The sequence below is a fragment of the Mustela putorius genome, unplaced genomic scaffold (assembly GCF_011764305.1).
Source record: "Mustela putorius furo isolate JIRA1106 unplaced genomic scaffold, ASM1176430v1.1 tig00003858_pilon_pilon_pilon, whole genome shotgun sequence".
Taxonomy (NCBI): domain Eukaryota; kingdom Metazoa; phylum Chordata; class Mammalia; order Carnivora; family Mustelidae; genus Mustela; species Mustela putorius.
Window position 1 is genome coordinate 5,630,452 of NW_025422010.1, and position 26,897 is coordinate 5,657,348.

Here is a 26,897-nt window from a genome sequence, read left to right on the forward strand (position 1 = left end):
TCTAGTCTCCTGTCACTTGGAAATTTGATAAGCACACTTTTTATTGCCTTCACCCAAGTTCTTGACAAAAATCTTTGAGATGCAACCATTTGACAGGTTCCACCTGGCATTCATCGACATTCTTCAGGATCATCAATTAGGAATTTGAATTATAAGAAAAAAAAGGAATTCAAATTATGGGGAGAGTCACCCAATCATCACAAATATTTGGTCTCATTTATTCAGTATATGTTTACTCACTTCTGTCTATAAACAGCACTCACCTAGATGCCATAAAAATGTCTGCAGAGTGTTAGGAATACTTACATAAGTTAGAACTTTTATAACTCTCGTTTACAAAAATGCACCTAGAGTTGACATCCTAAAAGTTACAATGTTTTTCCCTTTTTTAAAATCTAAGAGATTTTAAAACTTTTCACAAGTTCCTTTGAGTTAAAAAAAAAAAAATCCCCGCAATAGCAAAAACATGTTTTGGAAACACGTCAGGATTATAAAAATTATTCAAGTTACTGGAGATTTAAAAAAAAAAAATCTCACAATTCAAAATTTAGCTATTGGGCAACTCTATCATTGCTAAGCAATGAGTTTCTGAAAATGGGATGTCTATAATGAAAGTATGAATTCAGATCACAGTAGCACGGTCCCATAACAAGAGCAGCAGCTTTGGTTTTGAAGAAAGGGCAGTAGGCTGTCTGTGCCTGACTTCTTCGAACAAACAAGGAAACTCATGTAGTTTCAAGCAAAGAGGAACCGAGAGCTGCAAGCCTCAAGAGAAGAGTTGGAAGAGAAGGACAAAGGATATTTTTGGTGCATATCTTTTTAAAAGGCGGTATTTAATGCTGAAAATATCATGAAAAGTGCATCAGATGTTCTCATTTTAAGTGAGAAGAGACAAAGTATGGCAAGATTAAAAAGTGATTTGGCAAAGTGCCACTGGTACTGATTCCCATCACTATTTTACTATGTACTTGCCCCGCTTAAGGACAAACCACCGTTGGAAACTGTGTTTAGGAAGTAAGTCCAGAAATCTAGGAAAATAAAGCCCAGCATGAAATGGTGATGATATTACCTGCTAGAGGGTGGCATTTTGAAAGGACGCATAATGAAAAATAGCTTTGTGTCGGCGGAGGAGAGCCCAGTTTAGAAAACAAGAACCGGGGCTGAAAGCGGATCCTATTCTCTGCATGTCTGGCCCCAAATGACCACAGTCTTGAGTCTGAGGGGGCCAAAATGGGGGGTGCTAAGATGCAAAATGTCTGCCATTTCTTTCACGTCCCTCAGCCTCTGCTGGAAAGAAACACAGGCTCTCCCCAGACCTGAGGAGCTCATTCTACGGGGCACATTTTCTCCCACCACACTTCTTGTTCTATTACCCACTTCCTTGTGTCCACAATGAGAATTTGCTCCGTCACCTGACCTGCAGTTGTTTCTCTCACACTTGTATCAACACGTCTGAGCCATGTGGTTAGGAAGTGCCAAGAAGTAAAGAAAGTGAAGTCCAAGACTGACCTTGAGTATAAGAGCACTCTCCTAGTGGACTGTGTTTGGGAGACAGACAAGTTCTAAAAAGCAGTGATTCAAAATAAGACATAATGTACTAAATATATAGCAAACAGTGCTAGCTAAAATTTACAGAGATACTCACCCAGATTCTCCCTCCCTTTGGAGAGAACAGTGAGAATCAAAACAAATTCCAACAAAAGCACAGGGACCACCCATCTGCCCAGCCCTTTCCAGGGCATATGACCCTCCAAACAACCATCTTGCTGATCATCAAACACCAACATTGTTGTGAATGGAAGCCCTCTGCCCTTGCTGGGCCCTCTGCCCAGAACTCTTGCTGCATCTCCACATGTTCTCTGCCTTCCTTTCTTTCCTTAGAGAGGCCTTCCCTGATTGTTCTATCAGCCACAGCCATTCCCTCTCACCGTCTCGTTTTCGTCCCCACTTTCTTTTTTCTTTTTTTATTTTTCCTTTTTTTAAAAAATTTCTTTAATTTAAATTCAACTAATTAACATGTGATATATTATTAATTTCAGAGGTAGGCGTCAGGGATTCATCAGTCTTATATAATACCCAGTGCTCCTTCCCTCAGGTGCAATGTGTATGTTTACTTCTATATTATTTGTCTCCTGGCTGATTTGTAAATTCCTTGAATGCAGGGTCTATCTCTGACTTGTTCATCCCTATAACTCCAGCACCTACTACGGTTCCTAGTATACAGCAAGTGCTCAATAAATTTGTGCCAAATGAATAAATCTAAGAGGAGGCCTCAGGTTGTGGACCTATAAATAAACCATACCCATTTCCTCAATCATCCTTAAGGCAAAAATAAGGCCTCCTCCTGGTCAGGGTTTTTAAAGGATGTAAGAGAGAAGAAAGATCTGCTGCCACACATGTGCTCTCAATCCTGATCAACTTGTAAAAATACACGTGAACACAGCTGGGTTTGTTGTTACCCTGGTTCATTTCCAGCCATGGACTCCCACCATAAATACTCTTTTCACCATCTTAAAGGGTCTCCATCCCTGTTGCCATATTTAAGAGTTTTGTCTGCTCACCTGTGAATTGAACTACACAAATAGAGGGACTTGCCTGGTGCCAGCCAGTCTGGGCTCCACGCAGAGAGCTGAGTACCAAGTCTGAGCTTCCTGAGGGATGCAGCCCTACCCTCAACCCTCTGGATTTTGACCCAACTCCAAATTCCTGCTGGAAATGGAAATTTCTTAAGGCTCCCAGGATCTTAAAGGGACATAGAGAGACACATAAAACACCCTTATGGCACTTTTTAAATATTTGAAATAAAATCTCACTCTTGTATGCTTCCTTCTTTTTTCCCACACAAAAAAATATCTGTACAAATACATATGACATGGGCATGCTGTCCTGAAGAAGTCTGCCATTCAAGTAAACTATAGAGTATTTTTATTGAATGAAATGCTCTTTTGTTTTCTAAATCCTTTCCTCCTTATATTCCCAGCACCTAGCCCAGTGTCTGGCATAAAATTCAATGAAAGTGAATAAGACAACTATTGCTGACTGGCTCTCCAGGCCCAGGAGTGCTCTTCACCTCTAGCAAGACAAAAAGGAGGAAGATTAACAAAAAAGATACAGAATTTAACCCGTTTAGCAATAAGAATGTTTAAATTACATTCCTGCCCTATTATAAGATATAGCAAAAAATCTGTATTTAAATGACAAAATATATAGTAAAGATTCACACTGTACAGTGAAAGCACTGGGAACAAGAAGTCACAGGGGAATATTAAGTTCAAATTACAAGGGGTATCCAAGAATTGGAGACTTGTTTTCTTGTTGTTGTTTGACAAATGAACTAGGAAAGCATACATCCACATGAGTTTGACCCATTAATTCCAATGCTGTTCCAACCACTCAAAACCCTTTGGAATGGCTCTTCTGGAAACATCCTCAGACCTCATGGGCAAACATGATGCCCACGTATGGGGCTGCTGGCGTGGGCTGAAGTGTGCAAAGGCAGGAAAAATTCATCTAGGGACTAAGTTGTGTAAATGAGGTGAGCCTATGCCTAACAATTGCTTGTTGCCATAGAGCCGTACTAGCATAAACTCACGTATTTCCCCAACAGTCCTCTTAAGTATATACTAGTACCATTATTCTCATGTAATAGATGAGGAAAGGAAGACACAGAGAGATTAAGTTACTCACCCAGTGCCACAAAGGCGGCTATGGCAGAGCTGGGATTTGAACCCAAGTAGTCTGAATCAGAGGCCACATGTGCTTAGGCACACTGCAGTTCTCTATATCTCTACTGCAAAATATATATGGTGTCTTAAGATGATTGCTACTTAGAACCACACTGATTTGGATAACAAAGTTTTAGACACCTCTGGGAAAAAGGGTCATGAATGTGGATGAATCTATTATGGTCAGAATGTGGGTGAAAATAGCTCTTTCCTCCATAGGAGTCCAGTAAGTTCTTAGAATGAGACCCCCTTAAAAGGAGGTCATGAATCTAGCCACGATCTCCATTGGTGGGCTTTACATCCTCATCGTCTGAGAGTTAACAGGACCCATCTTATAGATAGATAAGACACACCAAACAGCCAAAACAATCTGGAGAAAGAATAAGCTAGAAGCATTATGCACCCTGATTTCAAACCGTATTAGAAAGCTTTAGTAATTAATACATATGGTATTGACATAAAAATAGACACATAGATCAATGGGGAATACGAATATAAATAGAACAGGGAGTCTAGAAATAAACACAAGCACTGTCAATTAAGATACAATATTAGGGGTGCCTGGGTGGCTCTGTGGGTTAAAGTCTCTGCCTTCTGCTCAGGTCATGATCTCAGGATCCTGAAATGGAGCCCGTATCCGTCTCTCTGCTCAGCAGGGAGCCTTCTGCCCCCCCACACCCTCTTCCTACTTGTGCTGTCAAATAAATAAATAAATAAAACTTTTTAAAATAGATATAACATTAATATGGTCAATTAATATACAATGAAGGAGCCAAGAATATACAATGGGGGAAAAGACAATTTCTATAATAAACAGTGTTGAGAAAACCAGACATCCACTTGTCAAAAAATGAAACTGGACCACTATCTTATACCATGAACAAAAATAAATGGATTCAAAATGGATTCAAGACTTGAATATAAGACCTGAAACCATAAAACTATAAGAAAACATAGGTGGGAATCTCCTTGACGTAGGTCTCGGTGATGATTTTTTTTTTTAACATGACACCAAAAGTTAAAGTAACAAAAGCAAAAACAAACAAGTGGAACTATACCAAACTAAGAAGTTTCTGTACAGCAAAGGAAACCATCAGCAAAACAAAAAGGTAACCTACTGAATGGTAAAAAGTATTTGTAAATCATATATCTGCTGAGGGGCTGTCATCCAAAATATATATGGAACTCATACAACTCAATAGCAAAAGAATAAACAATCCTCTTTAAAAATGGACTGAAGATCTGAACATTTTCCCAAAGACTTACAGATGGAAAATACACATAACAAAGATGGTCTCCATCATCAATCACCAGACAAATGCAAATAAAAGCCCCAATGAGACATCACCTCCCCCATTTGAACAGCTATTATCAAAAAGATAAAAATAACAATTGTTGGTGAGGATGTGAGGAAAAGGATCCCTGATGCGTTGTTGGTGGGAATGTAAATTGGTGCAGTCACTACGGGAAACCGAACGAAGGTCCCTCAAAAAATTAAAAACAGAACTACCACTACGATCCAGCAATTCCATGTCTGGATATTTATGCGAAGAAAACAAAAACACTGATTTGAAAAGCTCCCTACATCATGCTCACTGAAGCAGCATTTTTTTTTTAAAGATTTTATTTATTTATTTGACAGAGAGAGATCACAAGTAGGCAGAGAGGCAGCCAGAGAGAGAGAGAGAGAGAGAGAAGCAGGCTCCCTGCTGAGTAGAGAGCCTGATGCGGGACTCGATCCCAGGACACTGAGATCATGACCTGAGCCAAAGGCAGCAGCTTAACCCACTGAGCCACCCAGGCGCCCCTCATTGCAGCATTATTTACAACAAGGAAGATATGGAAACAACCTGCGTGTCCACTGATGGGTAAATAGATAAAGAAATTGTAAAACACACATACATACACACGAAATTAGCCATAAAGAAGATTGAAACCTGCCATTTGTGGCAACACAAATGGACCTCAGGGGTGTCATGCTAAGTGAAATAAGTCAGAAAAAGACAAACATTGTATGATCTGTCTTACATGTGGAATCTTAAAACCAAAACCCCAAACCCCACACGTTCATAGATATAGAGAACAGACTTGTGGTTGTCAGAAGGTAGGGGTGAAGTGAGTGAACTCTTGATTAAAAAAAAAAAAAAAGATTTATTTTCTTGTGGGGCATCTGGGTGGTTCAGTTGGTTAAGAGTCTGCCTTCGGCTCAGGTCATGATCCCGGGGTCCTGGGATCCAGACCTGCCTCGGGTTCCCTGCTCGGCAGGAAGTCTGCTTCTTCCTCTCCCTCGACTCCTCCCTCCTGCTCCTGCCCTCTCTCTCTCTCTCTTTGTCTCAAATAAATAATCTTAAAAAAAAAAAAAACAACAAAACACTTAAAAAGGATTTATTCTTTGAGAGAGAAAGCACACATTTAACCAACTGAACTACCTAGGCACGTTGATGTAGGGTGTTTTTTTGTTTTTTGTTTTTTGTTTTTAGTTTAAATAAAAAGAAGGAAAAAGTCACCTAGTGCAACTTCTTCACTTTTACAACAAATAAATTTCTCAGAGATGTTAACTGACTTTCAAAGTATTTTATATATTGTGGGGGAAAGAGATGGAGGAGAATTAACATAAATGCTGCCTACAAGCATTATACGATTTCTCAGTAAGGCCTCTGATGAAGAGAAGCAGGAGAAAGAAGGTGTCGCCTTTGGGTTCTGCTCATTTGGCCCTATGGAGACGTCCATTTCTACCACTTCTAGGTGTGCACAGTCTACCCTTGACGTTCCTGACTCAGACTGTCCTTCTCTTTTTTACTCTCCTTTCCTTCCGTAACCATTCATTTCACTCTTTATCTATCTTCCTCTTTTCTTAAATTCCCTTTATTTCGGAGTCTGACATATTGCACTGATGGAGAGAATTTAACAAGATGAGGTTCAAGCTGGGGTCGGTGTGCTGGAAGAGCTGGACAGTTTCTGGTACAATGATGACTCTACCCTGTGCCACATTCTCCTGCCATCATTTCTAGGTTAGGAAACACAATAATGTTTTTCATAACAAACCTTTTCATCTGCCAAGTTTATTATCCCCTTTGTAGCTAAATGATCTACATACTTATTTAAATCTTCAATGTTTTATGAGGAAAAAATATCATGAGAAGCTTGATGATTCACATATCAGTAGTTTTTTTTTTTTAGCTTTAAGTAACACAACCATACTTTCACTAACTAAAGCATAAAAGCAAGGAAGCAAAGTGAATACATTTATTGGAAGGCCGCTGAACAGCACTGCTGACTAACCAGGCCTAGGAAAGCCCGGAAGCTGAGCACTGAGGAGTTACATATTGTGGGAATTCCTGTGTTGACTATGTTAGGAGCTGCCATCTATCTAATGCGTCCATTCTATCTGCCTCCAGCGGAAGCTCCTAGAAGAGGGAACCTGATATTTTGGCTTAGCTTGTCTCTGGAGTCCTGTGACTAAAAGCTCACTAGAGTCGAGGAGGGAGGGGGCCTGAAAAGCTCCCACAAAGGCATGGATGCTGGGAAGGAAGCAGAAACAAAAGAAGTCTCCACATCATTATTGGCTATATGATATGCACACACCTTTCTGTCCACAAACACCTTTTGAAATTATTTCAAATATAATGCAAAAAATTTTTTTAAAAGACACTAATCAAGAAACTCCTCCCCACCCACCCCACGCTGTCTGAACTTCATACCCCAGGTTGTCACGTTACTGAATTCCCTACTAATGACAATGAGCACAAAATCCTCTATTAAAATGCAATCACCCCTAGCAAGGCCCTTTCAACCTCCAACTAGACTCTATGAGGGTAAGAGGAGTGGAGCCCAGTGAGGAGGGCAGGAGCAAAGCAGCAGAGCTGGCCCAGTTCCTCCTCTAGACAGGAATGAACTGATACATTATTTCCAGCAAGAGTGGCCACATGGAGACTATCCTTATCTATTCTGAGACAAGGAGTGGACTTTGGGAGCCCCTAGAACTCAGATCCAGGTAATGTCAGACTTTTGCCAAGAGAACGCGAGTAACCCTCCAAGGAAGTAGACGACGAGAGTGGGGGTTAAATGGCGGGGCCCAGAAACAAGGCACACACATGAGTTTACAGAGGTAACGCTCTGCTAACTTTAAGGTCTAGCCAAGGGTAGACCAGGCAGGCATAGCACCCAGGGCACCTATACCAAGTTCCTTCTCCTGTTCCAGCCCTTCCTGCAGTCTGCCAAAAGAGCTCCCAGACCTTCAGTTGGATGTCGGGGAGTATTAGTTCTACTTCTGGAATCTTTAGTTCACTTCCAGAATACCTTAAAGTCTAGATCCTTCTTCTCTCTCTGAACCAGAAACGGGCTTTATTTCCATTCCACAATCACTTTGTTCCCACACGAATCCTTCTCTGGGCCCAGGAGGAAAGAAAGAGGACACTGTCTGGTCCCAAAGTACTCTCCTGAGCACAAGGACCCTGCACTTGGCCTCGCGGTGCCCCCTCACTCTTCCATCTGGCCACCCCAGCGAGCTGGGATTTGTTTTCCCACTACTCTGTCTCTTCTAATCTAACACATATTTTTCTGGTAGCTTGTTTTCTGTAGCCGCCTTGACCCACCTCTCCCTTTCGCCCTTTCTCCCTTCTCCAAACTTCTTCATACACAGCTGTTCATACTCCCTGATTCTGCTTCCTCGCCGCCCATCCATACAGCCACCCCAGAACCCCCCAGGCCACATCTTGACACCGTCCCCTAAATGGCCTAGTTGCATTGCCCCTTAATACTGAAATTCCACACAGTCCTAAGCCTCTCTTCTCGAGCTATATACCGTCTCTCCATAACTGTGTTCCTTCCCTCTCTTGGCTTCAATTGTTACCCCCCGGTAATGATGATGAAAAATAACCCGAGACACCTCCATGTAAAGATGCTGGAAATACAATGAAGCTGTGTGTGACCCGAGAGAGAAGAAGAACCTCTAATCCTGAAGCTCTTGAAGGCCTGGGTACCCACGGAGTAGACTCTTTTCAGAAAGGCCCAGGGACGGGCTCTACCTCTGATATGCGAGTGGGCTCTGGGTTTGGTCAGGAAGCAGAAGACAAGAGGAAGCACGTAATACTGTGCAGTAATAGAACTGGAGTCTCTGGACAGGCTTTACTGCCTCTAGGAAATAGAACGTGAGGTTCTGAGGAGATGTGTGTGAGTACACACAGGGATACACAAGCCCCCATGAGAAAACTGGAGCCCCAGGGAGAACATAGGGGGTACAGCTTCCGCTCAAAGGAAAGTGTGCGATGGGCCTTTGTTCACCACAGGCTAGGCAGCCACATCATATACAGGGTTCGTGGGTCCTACGGCCTGTTCCATGAGGGAAGCAGGTAAACCCCAGGACAAAACATGTAGTAGGAAGTGGAAGAGACAGAGATGTACAGGGAAAGGCTCCATGAAGGAGGGAGGGGCTCTCTTTCTGAAGAGGTAAGAGACGGGCCAGACCCGTAGGCAGGAAAGAAAGGGCTGGAGCAGGCTGCCCTGTGAGAGAATCATCTGTGAAGAATGTAACTTGTGTTTTTCTCTCAAATTCTGTCAACTGTCTTATTTGGCTTTGAAAGTTTTCCCCTTACTGGCCATCTGCAGCCTTCAGTAAAGCAGGCCCCCTACAGTCTTATGTCAGCGCTAGTGCAGGGTTCAGAGAGCAATGGAGAGCTGGCCTCAAATCCCCCATCCCCTGCCCCCCCCCACACACCCACTGAGATAATAGCTGGGCCACAGCTCGGGTGCAGCTCCGGGGAGGGAGTGGGGCCCTCAGAGTGGAGTGGGACAAAAAGGGAGGTGCTGGGGGCAGAGAAGCAGTGTCCTTGAGCACAGAGAAAGAACGGCTGTGAAACAAGCTCCTTTCCCCAAAAGTGTGGGGACACAGGTGTTTGCTGTGCCAACAGGGCCAACAGTACCATAATCTACAACTGCTGCTTCCCAAATTTCCTTATCTAGCCTCAGAATCATCTCTCACCTCACATCCCTTCTTCACATAGCCACTGCCACTGTCTCCACCACCATGTACACTCGAGCTCTGGCCGGAGAGAACCACCACCCAGGCTCTTCCCACTCATCTCTGGGCTGTCACCCTTCCTGCCAAGTCTTCCTGGGATTCCCTCCTATCCCAGTCACCCCTCACGTGGCCAAGTCCTACTTCTGATCTCTGTTTCGAAGTCATTTCTTATTGAAAACTCTTCCCGGGTGCCCATAATGTGGGGCAGATAACACTATCACACAGTGGGAACGGGTCTCCATGACGATCACGGTTCACGCCCTTGTCCAGGTCCCCTCTTGGGCTTTACGCTCCCTGGGGGCTCAGCTCCTGGCGTGCTCAGAACAGACTGGAAACTCAACAAAAACTGCAGAGGGAATGGATGAGTCTGGTTCCCACTGAGTGGAGCAGCCTCATGAGCAGAGGCTTACCCAGCCAGCATCTTCAGGGGCAGTGTTTCTTTAAAATGGATGAAACAAGCTGATGCCACTTAATTCTTCCATCTATAATTCCTTTCTCAGCGGCGAGACTCTAATATTTTGGTACCTTCACTTGGCAATCATTTCTTTTGAAGGAAGAAACGCAAAGTCTGCCAAGAAGGAAAGGAAAGGAGAGGAGGGAGAGGGAGAGGGAGAGGGAGAGGGGAGAGGGGAGGAGAGCGAAGGAAAGGTGTGACTCTGAGTCACAACTCGGTTTGGGTCATTCTATTCATCTTTGCAAAACACCAAGTTGAGCGAATCCCACCCGAACTGTGCAGTCAGAGGAAAAGCACACAATGGCTTTTATTTTTTTTTTAAAGATTTTATTTATTTATTTGACAGAGAGAGATCACAAGTAGGCAGAGAGGCAGGCAGAGAGAGAGAGAGGAGAAAGCAGGCTCTCTGCTGAGCAGAGAGCCCGATGCGGGACTCGATCCCAGGACCCTGAGATCATGACCTGAGCTGAAGGCAGAGGCTTTAACCCACTGAGCCACCCAGGCACCCACACAATGGCTTTTAAAACAATGCAATCTTCAGCATGAAAATAAAATCTAAAAAAATTAAATAAATAAATAAATAAATAAAAATTAAAAATTCCATTCCAGCAGCTAACTTCTGCCACTTGTTGTTGGCAGGCTCTTCTGCTTTTGGGTAAGAACTACACTGATGATGTACAGATCTTCACTGTTTCTTTTTCTGTTTTAACCAGTGCAACCTTCTTTCCACTCTCTGAGGGCTGACAGGGGTTCATAATCTCTCAGCCATACGTCTGACTCTAAGCAACAAGGAATAGGTTCTTTATGCTCAAAAGAGAGTGTGCGCTTCTGAGATAAACAGAAAAAATAAATAAATAAATAAAATTTTAAAAAGCTGGTGAGCCCGGCCCAGGCTATCAAGGGGGAAGGGGAAAGGGAAGACAAAAAACAGTCCCCCAGCTAAGCATTATCTCTGCCCAAGCACAACTTCCTTGTGCCTGACCGCCTTCGCCTCCACCCTCTTGGGGACAGTGCTGCCACGGCAGCCCTGATGAAGTCACTCCCGAGCTAGAAACCTTCGAAGGCACTTCACTCACCACCAGATAAACTCCAAACCCTCATTCGGACTGCCTGCCCCCCTTCCTCACCCTCCTGGTCACAAACCACTTGTGCCTGCACTAATTCCACCTCAATCGCCCTCTCCCTCCGCCTGGACTCTCTCCCTCCCTGGGCTCTGGGCTCAGCCCCTTTTCCCTAAGCCACCCCACGAGCCTCCCTACTCTGAACTCCCAGAGAGCCTCACCAGCAGTGCTCAGCACTCAGAGCCTTCTCCTTCACATGGCAGCACTCCTGTCCGTACGTGGTATCACCGCAGAGGAAAGTGGGCTTTTAAACAGTTTCCATATTATAGATGAGGACGGTTTCAGAGAAATGAAGCATTTGTGAAGGTGCATACCTGGCCAGGTAGAAGAACCAGCCAGACCCAACGCTCGCATGCTCACCCTCTCTCTGTGTCCTGGTGTGGCCTCACCACTCCAAGACACCATCTTCTGGAGAGAACGAGACATCGGCACCAGTGAGTGACAGGACACAAGGTGGACAGAGGGCTCCAGCAGGGCACTGAGGGACTCCAAGAGAAGGAACAAAGAACAACAAGGATGCGTTTTCCCCATATTGGATTTTACTTGCATTAGTCTGATATCTTCAGCCAACATATTAATATGTGACATTAGAAGACAGTCTGGGCCTCACAACGGCCCCACCCCAAACACAGGAAAGTTGCTCAAACCTGGATAAAGAAACAACAGAGGTATAGACTGTACATTTGGTCCTGTACTGTCGCTTCACACGTCGCAAACCCACAGAAGTGTAGGACAGGGACAAATTAAATGCCACATCCATCCATATTCCACTCACCCCATTTTGAGGGGTCCCAGTACCTCAACCACCTAAACATCGTCAGTACTATTCACATGCAGCCACACGGCTAGGCTGACGTTGTATTTGCCCCCTTGCTCATGTCCACCCTCTGTGAATATGCCAGACACATGAAATAAAGACCACAAGCAGACACAGTGGAGGCCTGGCTCCAGCAGGAGAAGCCTCATCCCAGACAACCTGTCTCTGAGGCCAGACCTGTCTCCAGTCAAGGCCTCGGCAGGCTCCAGGGGACTTCCCGGCACAGCTCCAAGGGCTTCCAGCATGGCAAGGAGGGCATGGAGGTCAACAGGCAACCTAGTCCAGCACTGCCACGTAGGTTCTCTCTTAGCTCTCGGTTGTGTGGGCTGAGGTCACAACTACTGTTTTACAGGGAGAAAAAAAGCTGGGGTCCAGGTTAAGTAACTTGCCCAGATCTCACCCCAAACAAATGGTAGGACTCAGACTAAAATTCAGATCTTATGAGTCTAAGCCCATCTTCTCCTATCCTTACTTGCATCCTTGGCACACAAAATTGACCCTGTGTGTAAAGGATGATCTATTTGCTTACAAGAGATATTTTCCAGAATCCTCATGCTCTGGGTCTGAAAGAACCTCCTCTTGCACTAGGAACTAGTTGCCCAATGTCTAAGCACTGAATGGACCATCAGGAGGCAAGAGCAAACCAGCAACGTGAGCTAGGCAGATCTTTCTTCTATTCTAGAACATTAGCCAGCATATCTAAATAAATGGGAAATTTCTTGTTCATTTTACGTTTTTAAAAGGAAAAAAAGATTTTGTTAGAAACAAGGTTTGCATTGAAAATATACCAGCTGGACTGCTGAACAGTATCGGTGCTGCCCTGGGCTACTACAGAAGAAACACAGGCATTCCTGTGCTTCTGCACTTGCTTCCTTACAGCCCCCTAAAAGGCCATCCCAGGGACAAGACACACTTCTGTGTGGTCTCACTGAGCCTAAAGTTAGAGAAGGAAAGCAAGCCCATGTGAGCCCATGTAGTGGATGCCACAGTTTACAGACAGGCTATGATTTTATCATTATTATGTCCAAAAAACTGTCCTTAGAGGCCAAGTTTTCTTCAATATACACCTATAACATGCATCTCTCCATGAACTAAACCACCTCTCCAAGCAGCATTTGGGTCATAGGTCTCTATGATGATGATAAGCTGGAAGGGAAACACTTCCTAACAAAGGCTGGTCTTGACCATATTCTAGGCACAGCCCAGTCATTTGTGCTCATTATTTGTGCTGAAGTTACAGGTTCTAATCTCAGCTACTCGTCTCATCAGGGGTGCTATCTTCAATCAACCTGTGCCTATTTTTGCCCACCTGTCAAAAGCACTTCATAATAGCAACTATTTCATAGAATGGTTTGGAGTCTTGAATACAATTATACAGCTAAAGTGCTTAGAATATGGCTTGGCACAGAGAAATACTCAATTGCTATCATCCTGAGGAAGTAGAGATAAGGAAACTTAGGCTTACATTCATGGCATACTTAGTCAAGACTGGATGAGTGGAGAAAGCAATCCGTAAAGGTCGAGGCTGATTGTTTCATACACAGGAAAAGGGGCCAATAGTTTACATGGTGAAGGCAACTCAGGATAGGAATGGTGAGCAGGGTGCGTAGTACTAGTGCGGTTTGTATGCTCCCACCTGAAAAATGGTACTTACTCCCTGATACAAGCATAGGCCCAGGTACAGGCTAAAAGAGGATCACCCCCATAAGGAGAGCTAGAATGGGAAGACACAGGCTATATCTAAAGCCAGGTACATAGAACAGCTGGAATTCCAAGTACAAGCAAGGAAAATGGGTCTAAGAGTCCTCAGCCGAAGTCAAATTCAGGAAACTCAAGAGATATACAGCAGCGGCTGCTGCACGTTGGCGAGAGGCAAAGGCAAGAACCAGGAAGAACTCAAATAAATTACATAAGGAGATGCATGAGGCAAGAGTGGCAGGAGGTCTTAAACAAGCAACAGGAAAGTAGACCTGTACCAATACCTTTCTTTTCAGTGACAGCTGCCTTTTATCTGTGATTTTTCTGGAGTGGGAGCTTCTATCTGGTCAGTCTAGATGCTCTTGAGGTGGTCAGAGCACAGTCTCTCCCCAGTGACTAGGCACCATCACTTTTGCCAGACCACACACGAGAGCCAAGGAGGCCATGCATCAGTTCAAGTCACAAGAGAACCTATAGTGACAAAAGGAGATCCCAAGAAACCACAAGGTTCTAGCCCCGCAAGCCACGGAAAGTAGTCTCCCAGAATCTCCTGGCTTAATCTCAGTCTCCAATCTCACCACTCCTCCCACTCTAGGAGAACCCCCTTCCAGGGCATGTCAGCCAAGAAGCCACCCAGATTGCCAATCTATGTTGAGTACCAGCACAGTGCTGGTGCCCCAAACATCTTTATAAACAACAAGAGATGGGAGAAACTGCATTTATCTTATCTCTTTTCCATAAGCACGCTATGGGTAGTTGGAAGCTGCATTATGACCAGTGTTCTGGACAGGAAGTTAGTCCCAAATAATGAGATCATTGTTAAAATGCCCTCGAGGCAATGGAGTTGCTTACCTGTAGGGCCTTGGTTTTGCTGTGTGGGATCCACATGCTTATAGCCAGCAGCACAGAGGCTGTGTGGGGTACCAGCTGGCCACCTGAATGCAAACTCTCCCGCGATGGGCACCGAACCAACATTAATGGGGTACGAGCTCACCAGCATGCCCAACTGTGGGTGTACCCACTTCGCCCCAAATCTGCCCTTAAGCCGAATAAGACCCTTGCTCTTCCTCACACACATGACTATTTCCACCTTCCCATGCATTCTTTCTGCTTCTTTTCCTCTCCATCAAACCCTGCTCAAATCTGAGCTCCTCTGATAAGCTCAACAGTATTGGTTTTTTTTCCCCTTACATGTCTATTTTTACTGTGCGTAAATATAAATAATATAAAAATTACTACTTTAACCATTTTTAGGTGTACAGTGTCGGAGGCAGGCCCCTGGCCAGGGCGGCCTCCGCCATTAAAAGATGGCGCCTGGCTAGTTGCCAGGTTAGGATTGCCTCGTGAGACTAAGCAAAACGCCCAAAGAGGAAGTAAACAGCATTGGTTGCTAGCGAAGTTGTTCGTTTAGGTGCACAGCCTGATTTGCTCCCTGCTGTACCCTGCTCGCTGATTGGTCATGTAAGCGTATATAAGTGTGTAGGCTTGTGGAAATAAAGAGAGAGAAGACAGAGAAGATGCATCCGAACCAGGGCGTCTTGTCGTCCTTGTGGGGCGAGGGCGATAAATGGCGCCGGCACCCGGGAACTAAATAAAGGAATCTTGCAAAGTAATCCCCAGGAAAGCGGGGAGTAAAGGTCCGCAGGTAAGCGGGGACATTAGCCACGTTCAAAAGTGGGAATTCCGCGGTAAAGCGGGGAGTAAAAAATAGAAAAACCTTGCAAGGGAGAAGTCCGCAGGTAAGCGGGGTAAAACCACGACAAAGGTGGTGGGAAACTTGTACAAGACCGCAACAAGAAGCGGGGCGGCCATAGAGCTGGGATTTTTTTATCGAAACCGCAGGTAAGCGGGGAAGGGACCACGATCAAAGTGGTGGGAATCTTGTACAAGTTCGCAATAAGAAGCGGGGCGGCCTTAGAGCCGGGATTTAGCGGCGAGTCTTTAACGTCCGCGTCTGCTATCTGTGTGTTCATAATGGGATCTGAAGTATCTAAAGTGCGGTTGGAAGGGTCTTTAGAAGACCTGCTGAAAGCCAATGGAACTCCACTAAAAGCAAAAACTGCTCGGGCCTTTTTGAATACAGTGGAAAAGGCGGCTCCATGGTTCCTAGATGAAGGCTTGCTAAACATACCTCAATGGGACCACTTAGGGGAGGATTTGAAGAAACAGGATGCTTTAACTCTTCGCCTCAAATTTAACATAACAAAAGCACAGGCATGGGACATAGTAGTCTCCTGCAGAAATTGCGTGATCTTACTACCTGCACCATCCTTGGGAGTTAATCCTAAGGGTTTGTTACCTAATCATATATGGCAAATGGATGTCACACATGTTTCAGAATTTGGAAAGTTAAGATATGTTCATGTCTGTAGATACCTGCTCTGGAATAATTTTCGCCTCAGTGCATACGGGGGAAAAATCCAGAGATGTTATTGCCCATTGCCTACAGGCTTTTGCGGGTGGGGAAAGCCACGCCAATTAAAGACAGATAATGGTCCAGCCTATAGCCCACAATCCTTTAAAGCCTTCCTACAACAACCTGACATTGACTCGATACATGGAATACCCTATAACCCACAAGGACAAGGTGTTGTGGAGCGTGCGCATCTTACAATAAAAAAATGCGCTTTATAAACAAAAAGGGGGAATAGGGGACACCTTCAGGTCCCCTAAAGATAAGCTCAACACCATTCTCTTTATTTTGAATTTTTTAACGTTGGACAAAACGGGTAAATCAGCTGCAGACAGCCATGCAAGGATGCTGCTACTTCCCCTAAGCCTTTAGTACTTTGGAAGGACATCCTCACAGGAAAGTGGAATGGACCAGATCCAGTGTTAGTATGGAGTAGGGGGTCTGTATGTGTTTTTCCACAGGAAAAGGAGGCTCCAATTTGGATCCCAGAGCGGCTGGTGCGTGCAGCCTTGCCTCCAAACACTAGTCACTAGTCATGATGCTGAAGATGCTGATGATAATTCTAGGAATGCTACACCTCCTGCGGCAGACTCAAGCCAGAGAGCTGTGAGCAGTGGTTAAAGCATGGTCATATCCTTTACCAGTGACTAACTCTTCTCTCATATTCCCTCCTCTCCCATTGATGCATGGCAGGTCTGTAACTTGCTAGGAGCATGTACTGATATCTCAGCAGTGTCCATGTTAAAGGGTGGCAAATTCCTCGACTGTTCTTATATGCGTCTGGCCACCATTCCTTTTCCTCGTAACAAATGCTAGCGAGCTGAATGATATGTTGAATTGCACTAAGAATTGCTATCTTTCCCAGTGCTGGAATGTCATGGCCTTCAAGCTGGCTGTGATTATGCGTATCCCTACCCATGTTCCTATCCCAGTTTCTATTCCAGAGGACAAGTTACCGGTGGTGCTATCCAGAAAGAAGAGAGATTTTGGTATCACAGCCACCGTTGTGATAGCATTGTCTATATCTACAGCAGCTGCCACGGCAGCAGCAGTCTCGCTTGCTGCAACTATACCCACTGCGGAAGCTGTGAACACCTTGCAGAAGGAACAGCGGCTGCCCTTCAAACACAGACTCAGATCAATGCACATCTGCAAGCAGGAATCCTGATAGTCAACCAGAGAGTGGATTTGGTTCAAGAACAAGTGGACATATGGGGGGCCCTATTGGGACTGGGATGTATAGTACCCTTCCCGGCAATTTGTGTAACTCCCATAGCCTATACTAATATGAGTGACTTACAGAATGTCTCCCGACAGCTCTCCCAATACTTGCGGGGGAATTAGTCCGCAGAATTCCAAAACTATACTCAGCACCTGCTACTAGGCATAACAAGGATAAATAACACCAGAGGTGAGCTTGCAACCCTCCCAGAGATAATCAAAACATTGCAAGATGTGTTAACCTTTACGAAACAATGGGCTAGCGTAATTGGTCTGATGACAATCCTCATAGTGGGCTTGATTCTGCTAGTAAGGAAACTGCAAATTTGGAGGCGACAGCAACATAGGCAACAGCAAGCCACGGTGCAGGCCTTGTTAGCCATCGAGGCTGGAACATCCCCCCAAGTGTGGCTAAGTATGCTGGATCGGTAGTCAACGACGGGTAAGATTGGTGGGGGAAATATACCAACCTAAGACAGGACGCAGAGCATTGATATCTGCCATCTGATGACGGGTAAGGATATTCCCCGCCACTGACAACCTAAGACAGGCACGACCCCTGCCATAAAAGAAAAAAGGGGGAGATGTCGGAGGCAGGCCCCTGGCCAGGGTGGCCTCCGCCATTAAAAGATGGCGCCTGGCTAGTTGCCAGGTTAGGATTGCCTCGTGAGACTAAGCAGAACGCCCAAAGAGGAAGTAAACAGCATTGGTTGCTAGCGAAGTTGTTCGTTTAGGTGCACAGCCTGATTCGCTCCCTGCTGTACCCTGCTCGCTGGTTGGTCATGTAAGCGTATATAAGTGTGTAGGCTTGCGGAAATAAAGAGAGAGAAGAGAGAGAAGATGCATCCGAACCAGGGCGTCTTGTCGTCCTTGCGGGGCGAGGGCGATAGTACAGCTCTGTGGCAGGAAGGACATTCATAGTGCTTCACAAGCATCACTGCCATGGTTCATTCTTTTTTTGTTTCTGTAACATCCCAAAAGCAGGATGACATAAAAACTGGTGAGGTTAACAGGCAGACATGTAAAAGTCTGTATTTTCCAAGTTAGAAAAGAGACAACACTCTCTGACAAATGCTTACTGTGTGAGTTCAGTTTCAAGCTTCAAATTCCTCTCGCTCTCTCTTTCTCTCTCATTCTCTCTGTTCTTCATTCCCTGCATTGATTTCTAAAGGAAAAGGCCTGTTTCTCTCTGCTTCCCTGCATGCTTAGGATCCAGCTCAAGCACAGACAAACCTGTGTTTCAACTCTGGCACCACAGCTTGCTAGACAACATGGCTTCAAGTAGCCTGCTCTGGGCCTGTGTTGTTCCCTTACCAATAAACCTGGGATAACACACATACCACCCAGGGCTGTCGTGAAAATTGAATGAGATTGCATATGCAAAAGCACCTGGCAGAGCAGACAATTAATCTTCACTCCTTATGTCAGCTCTGTGAAATGGTGTATCTGCGATCAGGGATAACTAATTCCAAAGGGCAAGGAAACCACCCTTAATTTTCCGAAATTTTACCACAGGGGGAAAAAAAAAAACAACAATAAATTTAAATAATAAGACTGGATGGCTTCCTGGCCTCTGAAGTGAAGGAGCCCTGAGCCCAGATGCTACCTGTGGGTATGCAGGACCACGCACGGTCATCCTGGATCTGGAACCAAGAGATGCTTTCCTCACACTGCTCTGAAAACATTCTAAGGTACTGAAGTTGGCTGAGAGGGGAAAATGTCCATGTTACCATATTCACTGTTGGTGCTTAAAATTTGTAAATAGAACCAGAAAAATCCACCCAGATGTCACAAATGTTTATTTTTTAATCCCCCTCTGAGCTATCACATTTGAACATAATGTCCTGAAATAAGCATGTGCAGACCTGTTACTTCAACTTAGACCCTTCAAGGCACACGTCCATGCCTATGAGGACCTCACAGAGCTGCTGCCCTAGAGGCCTCTGGAAAGAAACCACCACTCAGGGTTGCCTCTGAGAAAGCAGGTCGAGTGAGTGGAGTGCAGAGACAGAAACCATAATTGGGTGGAATATAAATGAGGGAGAGAGGAAACCATATGCTGGAGACTTCTAGAAGCAGAGAGGCCAGGGCTTTGAGCAAGAGTCCACAGCCTCTCCAGACCATGCTCCCAGCTCCACAAAAGCAGTGAGGCATCTGCTCTGTACCCGAAATCTAGACCATGAGCTCCAGGGAGAGAGATCATATCAATCTGTTCTGAACACCTCACAGATGTGGCATGAGCTCCCATCAAATGTTTGCTAAATAAATCCTTGGTTTTTCTCAAGCCTTGACTTGAGAAGGCTTCCTTCTCCCAGTGATGGGAGAAGAAAACCATTAACTGAGCACCAGCTATCTGCTAGGCTTATTTGATACTTCACATATGTTAGTTACTTCATTTAATCTTTATAAAATCCTACTGAGTAGTTCTTATAACCCCCATTTTGGTGTTGTAAAATGTATGGTCCAGAATGTTTAGCTAACTCATCAACATCCACTGAACAGGAATTTGGAGGAAAGTACTACCCATCACTGGCTGCTTCTCCCTGGAAATCATGCCTTCTCTGGCCTCTGAGTTCATCCTTCAAGGTTAAGCTCAAGGTAGTCGAAACAAAGGATTCTAAAACCTCTGTACACTAATACAGCAGGAATCTAGGACCCAAGAAAGAAATTCAAGAGGTCATATGTTGAAGCACTCACCTGCTTTCTGCCAAAGTCTTTGATTTCTGCAGAGCTAAACCACTCCTTTTGAGGATAACATAAACATCCAAGTTTCAGAGGTATCGTGGACAAAAGCTAACATTTTTCAAAGAACCTAATGAGATTTGTAGGTCATTTTTGACCTCAGATATTCAAGAACAAGGAATTCAACTTAAACCAGTGCTGATTCCTTATAACCAACATTCAAACCAGCCTTGACTTCTGTGCGTTTATACTAACAGCCAGCAAAGAGTAACCACCATCACTTTGAATCACCCTTTAGGATGCTCTGCTCAAAAATTTAAAAAGCTAGGAAATGAAAGGCTTCAGCAAAATAAAAATATATGTCAGATTAAATAGTAATTTGAATGTTTTTCTTAAAGATTTTATTTATTTATTTTATAGACAGAGATCATAAGTAGGCAGAGAGGCAGGCAGAGAGAGAGGGGGAAGCAGGCTTCGCACCCAGCAGAGAGCCCAATGCGGGGCTCGATCCCAGGACCCCAAGACCATGACCCAAGCCGAAGGCAGAGGCCTCAACCCATTGGGCGGCGACCCAGGGCCCCATTTTGACTTTATAATTCCTATAGTATTTGTTTTGATGTTATAGCTATTTAAAAGCTATCAAAATGAGGAGTTCATAACTATATTTTATTACACATATTTAAATAACCTTAAAATAAATACAACTTCCAGCAACACTGAAATTGTTTCGTGTCCTTATTTAAAATGGGTATATATACTTCTCAGGCATTAGGCTACCATAATGCCTCTAAAAAAGATAATCACATCTATCATAGTAGGAAAATTCTAGAAACAGTGCAGAATAGTTTAGAGGGAAGAAAATGGAGATCCTTTCAGGACTTACTAAACAAAACACCTTAAATTGTGCATTATCTACACATAGAAATAATGTTATTAAATAAGGGTTAGGTTGTAACTGTGGACCAGATGCCAAGCTAAATAGCACAATGTAAAAACCAAGCACATACCCACAATATGTTCTGAATGCTCTCTTAATAAATCCAACTTCCCTCAAGCCAGAGCATGCAAGATTTTACAAAAAGCTATTATTATCAATCATTTCTACATCTATTAAATTGCAAGCAGGAAGATCGTCTGGGCTTCTCCAGTGCACGTCACCGAAGATCTCATGGAACTAATACAGACCCTGACGTCAGAGAAAAATGATAGAAGGATAAAAGTCTAAGGGAGATGGAAAAACATGAGTAAAGGATTGATATATTTAAAAATGTAAAAAAAAAAAGAAAAAATAAGTGGTCCAGTTTATCCAGAACTTCAGTCGCAGCAAGAGAATAAAGGAAGAAAACTCTAGGGAACTTTGAACTACAGACTGAGGATTCTAGACTCTTGAGGAAACGAGAAGGAGCCACAGAAAGTTTGGGGGCAAGAGAAGGTATCATTAAAGCTGCACTTTAAGGAATGCTGACAGAACTAGAAAAGGGGGGAACGGAGGCAGGAAGACAGACTGCCTCATTTCCCTTTCCTCATCTGCAACACTTCGCATGTGTCTGGCAAGAGTTCTGTGAACATGGACTCAATAAAAGCTGCCCCAATAGGGGGCTGCTTCACTAGCGCCAGAGGACAGCGACACCTCAACGACCGCTAGAAGGAGGGCAACCCCACAGGCTGGCAGCAAGTGCTGTCCTCTGTTTTCCTTTCTTAAAAAGCCCTGGAGGTCTTGTCATTTGGGAAATGCTGCCCATACTCTACCCATCTGGGACCTTCATAATGCAAGTCTCATGTGAAAGACTTTGAAAAGCTCTATAGTTAAGAAACCACTTTAATTTGTTCTTCCAGAATTTGGCCACGAAAAGTTCTATAGTTAAGAAACCAATTTAATTTCTTCTTCTAGAATTTGGCCATGAATCCCTGCCCCCCCCCCCCCCCCCCCCGCCAAACCACCACCCCTCTAATCGTGGAACAACTCTCCTAAAACAAGCATCCTCCAGGCAGGTCTAGAAAGTGTGGACTAAGCTCAGCCAGGGTCAGCACATGGGAAAAACCTCAAAGGGGTCAGTAATAAGCTGTAAGTCGGGTCAGGATCCTTCAGGGCTGTTCAGAGTCCTCTGGTCAAGCCTCCAAGTAAAGCCGCAGAGTCCCAGCACTCTAGCTAGCGTGGAAGAATTCCACGCGGGAAGTAAGCATCCTGACGGTTCAAGTTAAGTGGTTCTTCCTTTTTGATCATTAGTGGTTAAGAAAACCCAGTCAGCGAAAGCCATACAAGAGCCCTCTTTCGGACACCTGAAGACTATTAAACCAACTTTTGTCCTTCTCCTTTATGAGCGAAGTAACCTGACTGTATTTAACACCTAGGTCTGATTATCCTTTTCACAAGAAAAATGTAAATTCTAGAGGAATTTGGTTCATTATTTAGACACCCAAGGATATATGTTTCTTCTAACCCAGAACGAAATGATTCCAAAAGCCTAAGACACTTAGTTATACAAAACAGTAGTTTAGGGTGGCATTGAGGGTGGGAAAGAGGCAGAAATCTGAAACCAGCGTCTTCTTTAGGATATAGTAGTGATAACCCAGGCTGGATGCTCTCCCAGTCATCAGAGAGTACAGTAAACCTCCGATGAAATCTCCATCACTATTAGGATGCTTCATCAGACAGCTGACCAGCCCAGTCTGGAAGGAGTCCCATTTCTCCCTGCCCAGATGCACTGGGGGCGGGGGGTGTTTTTAATAAGAATCTGATCTTGCTGGAGTCTGTCCATGTACATTACTGCTTCCATGAACTAAAGCCTGGCAGAAAGACTGCCCAAAAGAACAAAAACACCGAATCCGGGACGCTTAAGATTTCACTCGCCCAAATGAGATCTCAACATCGTTGTCCTAGTTCGTGGCACTCAGGTAGCCTTGTAGCGTCATGCTCTGGAGAGCTCCATAAACATGCACTGATCCCATGACACCGGGCAGTGCAGGTAGGCCACTTCATCCCAGCTGAATGGCAGGGACTGGCCACAGCAACTATGAACAGCGACCAGGAAAAAACTGAGCTCAGCACAGTCTTAGAAGCTAGGAACAATCAATCCCTTGGAAAATTCAATCATAAAGCTTAATAAGGTTCACATCTTTGGACTCCATAATTCTGATTCTGGGAACCTAACCTAAGAAAAGGGTCCAAACCATAGGAGAGATTTGGGACAATGGTGTTTGTCAAAGCACTATCTGTAAGGACAAAAGCTGTCAAAAGCTGCAACGTCTAATAAGAGCACAGTTTAAAAATTCAGGTACACATACATAAAAGAATACTATGCAGCAAGTTTAAAACTATTTATAAAGAAAATATTAGGGTGCCTGGATGGCTTAGTTGGCTGTGTCCAACCCTTGATTTCAGCTTGAGCCGTGATCTTAGGGTTGTGAAGTTGAGCCCCAAATCAGGTTCCGTGCTCAGCGGGGGTTAGGGGGTGGGTTCTGTTTGGGATTCTCTTCTTCTCCCTCTGCCCCTCCCCCCACTTCTGCATGCTCCATGAATGAATGAATTAATTAATTAATAAAATCTTTTTTTTTAAATGCTCATAATGTAATGTTAGAAGGGAGTGATCAGGTGATAAAACAGAATACATATTATGAACAGTTCTGCAGAAAGAAATTTATCCAGGAAAGAAAAGATTGAAAGGACATAAGCCAGATGTTAACAATGGAAAGCTTCATAAGGCAAGACTGTATATATGGGTAATTACTTTTCTAATTGCAGTTTTTCTGTGCTTTCCAGATTTGCGTATAATGAACAGGTAGTACTTGTAAAGGAGAAAATTAAGGGTTTTTTGTTATAAAATAGTATCTAAATGATTAAAATCATTTCTAAATTATATGTGCTTAGGGGCACCTGGGTGGCTCCGTTGGCTAAGCGTCTGCCTCCAGCTCAGGTCGTGATCCCAGAGTCCTGAGACTGAGCCCCGTATCGGGCTCCCAGCTCAGCAAAGAGCCTAATTCTCCCTCTACCTCTGCCACTCCCCCTGCTTGTGCGCTCTCTCTTTCTCTCTCTCTCCCCATTAAATAAATAAAATCCTTAAAAAAAACCACACACAAACAAATTCTGTGTGCTGAGAAAATTTAAAACAATATATAAATTCCTGTATGCAAGAAAAAAAATCAAAATTAGGAGGATGGATTTGTAATATGTATCCATGTGTGCACACCTACATTCACACATGAAATAAGACGTAAGAGGGGACTTTGAAAAACATGGGCAAATGAGCACTGGCATGGTGAGGAAGTGGCTTCCAAGCTCCCACCAGTCATCACAATAATTGCACACACTCCAAAACAAGCAGTGGGCTTGCCATGCAAACACAGCTTCGCACTGTCTCCCAGGCTTCCCTCCCAGCCAGACTGCAGCCCCTAAGCCCTTCTTTAATAAAAATCCTGAGCCCCCTAGGTCACAGAGGCTAATATCATCAGCAAGAGTATTTAAACATAAAACATAAACTGACAAATCTTTTTAAGTGGAGGTATGGCTGTTGGTTTCAGCTCAGGTCATGATCTCGCTGTTGTGGGATGGAGTCCCACGCTGGGCTCTGGACTCAGCATGGAGTCACTTCAGATTCTCACTCCCTCTCCTGTCCACTTACTTGCCCACCCCCTCTCTCTCAAATAAATAAAATCTTTAAAAAAAATAAAGAAAGAAAGAATTCAATCACTTCTGCTGAGTAAATGGGACCCATCAGTCCCTTTTTTCAATTACAGACTCTCCCAACCCACCCTTCTCCTCTAAACACCACTCCTTGGACAGTGGTGGCTCTCGAAGCTTGCCAGGCTTTCATATGCACTGGGTGCTTGGGCATTGTGTTAGGATCCAAGTTCTGGTTTAGCAGGGTCAGGTGACACAAAGGCTAATTAAATCCCAACCTCTGATGGGAGACCCAGGCAGCGGTAAGCCTCCTTAGGGGACCAGCTTAGTGTAACTGCTGGCTTTGCTGAGTGTGTCCCTGCACCCATAACACCGGCACACTAATAGCGCCTCGGAGTTGTGCTAAAGAGAAGTTAATGCAGATAAAGCACAGGGTAGGTTCTCTAAAACACTGGCCGTGGGTATTATTTTACTACTGCTACCAATATGATTATTATTCAGGTAGGCTGATGCAACTAGGAGGAGGCCAAATTTGTAAGGAAACAGAGTCCCTGGATAAACTCTAAGTTAAAAGAAGTTAAGGAAATATGAGCTGGGAAGGAGCCTTGAGAGGGTGGCTAAGAGCAAATTGGGAGGAGGTGACCAGGGTCCTGTGCACAGCCCACAACCAGGGTAGTAACAGTCGTAATTACAGTTGCCACTTTCTTGGGCCTTCACATTTCAGGCACTGTCCTAACTACTGTGAGTTCTGCAGGCAGAACCCAGGGGTTTCCGTTATTCAGAGTCAACTGCCTCAAGGTTCCAGGCATAAGCCAGCCTGTGATCCTGACAGGGGTGGGCAGAGCAACCCAATAAGTGGTGGGGACCAGAACGAAACTGCATCAAGGGTGAACCATGACAGACCAAGGCCTGTCTCAGGAGAGACTGTGTCTAGAATCCAGTGGAGCACCAGTGGACCCCCCTGATCGGGCCCTCTAAAGGGCTGACTGCAATAAGGCAGGAGTCTCAGGAGCCAGGCAGGAGGAGGCAACAACTACAGGAGCTTCTCACCCCGCCACATCGGCAGTGACACAGCAGGGGAGTGTGGGGACTAGGCCAGTCTACTTGTTGAACCATGGGAACCACATGCTCTTACTCCAGTTCTTTCCATTCCCGCTTCCTCTCAGAATTGCCTTAAGAGCTTCTTTCCATGCACATCCTGGGTGCCTTTCCTCCCCAGCTGTCTCCCAGGGAGTGGGGAAGAGCTTGAAGGGCCTGGCCACTTAACAGAGGTGCTTCATGTCACGGCCCTGTGTGCTACCCGTCCACACAGAAGAGTGGAAGGGACATTCTGTGAAGGAGCAGCTCACGTGACTGAAACAGCTGAAGTGTCCCCATTAAGGGAGATAAGAGGGTAGGGTTTCCAGTCAGCCAGGCTGGAAGTCTGAAGATAGTTCTAAAGCACTCAAATTTGTGTGCTCCTCTGAATCTACATTTAAATACTGTTTCATTCATTTTCAAAGGGCTGTGACCACTCTAAGAGGACCTTCCCCAGTACAACCTCTAGGACAAGGGCTCCCATGTTACTGGCAGATACTAACCAAAGCCTGGAAAGCATTAAACTCCATATTCAACATCTCACACAGGTGGTCTCTTTTTCCCTCAGAGCAGCACCACTGAGAACTGAACATGACCATCTTCACTGACAAATAGGCAAAGGGAAACATAAAAGAGCTCAGTGACTGTCCAAGAGCAGAGCTCTAGTCAGAGAAGAAGGCAGAGTCCAATCCAAGTCTGTATGGCCCTCAGCCCAAATTTTCATGATTATCCTACCATCTTTCCTTTATTCTTTTTTTTTTTAATTTTATTTATTTATTTGACAGAGAGAGATCACAAGTAGGCAGAGAGGCAGGCAGAGAGAGAGAGAGAGGGAAGCAGGCTCCCCGTCGAGCAGAGAGCCCGATGTGGGACTCGATCCCAGGACCCTGAGATCATGACCTGAGCGGAAGGCAGCGGCTTAACCCACTGAGCCACCCAGGTGCCCCCCATCTTTCCTTAAAAAAAAAAAAACTAACAAAAACAAACACAAAAACCTCTATGTTGAAATGTTTATTCTGGATTCCATGAGTTTCTTCAACTTCACAGCCCCC

At 44.7% G+C, this 26,897-nt stretch overlaps 1 protein-coding gene across 6 annotated transcripts in view; it reads right to left on the bottom strand.

Moving 5' to 3' along the window:
* LDLRAD4 (low density lipoprotein receptor class A domain containing 4) overlaps window positions 1–26,897 on the bottom strand; it is a 417,410-nt gene that overhangs the window by 230,972 nt on the left and 159,541 nt on the right. The gene's annotated exons all lie outside the window — the stretch shown is intronic.